The sequence below is a fragment of the Sphaeroforma arctica genome (assembly GCF_001186125.1).
Source record: "Sphaeroforma arctica JP610 unplaced genomic scaffold supercont1.6365, whole genome shotgun sequence".
In the NCBI taxonomy this organism is placed as follows: Eukaryota; class Ichthyosporea; order Ichthyophonida; genus Sphaeroforma; species Sphaeroforma arctica.
This window is the reverse complement of record NW_014034193.1, coordinates 1-1,531: the sequence shown is the minus strand read 5'-3', so window position 1 is coordinate 1,531 and position 1,531 is coordinate 1. Positions and strand designations below refer to the sequence as shown.

The following is a 1,531-nucleotide window of genomic DNA, read 5'->3' as shown; positions in this document are numbered from 1 at the left end:
CTGGAAGACCAAAACCTGTAAATAGTAGTTCAGAGATTATAAAATTTAGTTTATAATATCCTACATCTACTATCGTCTCAAATAAGTACAAGTAAATGAGTCATACCAAATACTAAGGCTATTGGAGCCATCAAAGTGACTGTAGAACACTTTGTAAATATTGGAAGAATAACTTGTATTAAATTTTTTTAATTGCAAATAAAAACCAATGTGTTATCTCATTTGATCTTAGACTGACCGGAGGCCGTATTTCTGTAGTCAGGGGGTCCCTGGACAGGGTTTATTTGGGGATTAGGGTTTATTTAGTATTAGAGTTTATTTAGTATTAGTATTTTAGAGACAATATTTTGAAACTGGGTTTATCCGTTCAGAGTAAATCTGAGTAGGAAAACACATGATCAAAATATAGTGTCAGGAATAGTTCAATAAACAAACAACGCATCCCCTTGTACGAGGGGAGTACGTTGAGATACAGTTATCTTTACAACTTACTACATTTTTAACTTACTTACCTATAGGTTGGACATCATTGAACATATCCTGAAGAGGAATAAATACTAGCGGTGGCCCATAGGACCCAGAGTAAAAAAAGTAATAATAAAAATTTATAGTAGAAAAGGGAGGAAACATTGACATCGACCACAGAAATGGCGTCCCATGGAATAGAATTGCGAAGAGGAGACGGTACAAACAGTGGTTTCGTAAGCAGTGACACTAGTGACAGTATGTCAGCACTGATAACAAACGAAAGTAGTGCCTCAGAACCAGAAGAAGTTAGGAGAACTCAGGAAATTGAGAGAAACACAAGACGAATGGGACTACATAACCGTAGAAAGATGTTATACGATTACAGTCATCCCGCCCGATTGAATGTTAGGGTGGCGTCGCCAGAAAGCAAAGAGAGGAAGTCTGAAGGGAAGGTTCCACTGGAAACGACACCCGGAACTAATATAATTAGGAGACAGGAAGGGTTGGGCCAAGATCAAAAGAGACAAACACCAACATCGACATGGACACTAAGGTCAATTCCATCGCATCGATTTGGTTATACACCGGATTGGGCGGCGATACATCCGCAGGACGTACATAGCGACAAAAGACGAGTGCAGAAAATGTTTAGGTAGGTGTCTTCAGTTGAAAACAGCACCCAGTTGGGAAGCAAAAGGAACATCGACAAGGTACGTAAAGAGGATGCACGCACTAGTGTGACAGTGAAGGTTGTTTTTAGTGTTGCCTACGTAGACATGTGTATAGAAATTGCAGTCTAAACCTGTTAAGTGGAAACGAGGAGTTAGAAGTAAGGACATTAGGTAAGGCAAGAGAGGTTAAGGGACACAAGAAGAACAAATAGGGCACTGGATACACACAACCACACAGTACATGATACAGGAAGCCAACATAGCAAAAGGATAGACTTTGTGCACACGCTACGGCAACAGAAGTAGATAGATAGGAGAGAACAGAGTCAAGTACACCAGAGATAAAGTCTTAGGACACACACTACACACTATACAGAATATTAGATGCTAGC

General features: G+C 39.8%; 1 pseudogene across 1 annotated transcript; it reads left to right on the top strand.

Moving 5' to 3' along the window:
- Positions 1–647: 647 nt before the first annotated feature.
- SARC_15578 (hypothetical protein) lies at positions 648–1,120 on the top strand (annotated as a pseudogene; the record flags this gene model as incomplete). The annotated part of the gene is made up of 1 exon: positions 648–1,120.
- Between the last annotated feature and the right edge of the window lie 411 nt (positions 1,121–1,531).